The sequence below is a fragment of the Etheostoma cragini genome, chromosome 6 (genome assembly GCF_013103735.1).
Source record: "Etheostoma cragini isolate CJK2018 chromosome 6, CSU_Ecrag_1.0, whole genome shotgun sequence".
In the NCBI taxonomy this organism is placed as follows: domain Eukaryota; kingdom Metazoa; phylum Chordata; class Actinopteri; order Perciformes; family Percidae; genus Etheostoma; species Etheostoma cragini.
Genome location: NC_048412.1, coordinates 28,481,334 through 28,481,539, shown reverse-complemented (window position 1 = coordinate 28,481,539; position 206 = coordinate 28,481,334).

Genomic DNA, 206 nt, shown 5'->3' with positions numbered 1-206 from the left:
TCTTTTCACATTTCTTGTCTCTATATTTGACGTCTTTTCACTTTTTTGTCTCTATATTTGACGTCTTTTCACATTTCTGTCAGGTATTTGTGAGTCCAGGTCTCTGTGTCTGTTGCTTTTGGATGGAGGTAAAGAGATCGTTATTCATTATTCCCTTTCTGGCTGCGGACCCCTTGGACTGGACTGGGGGGGGTGGGGGGGGGGGG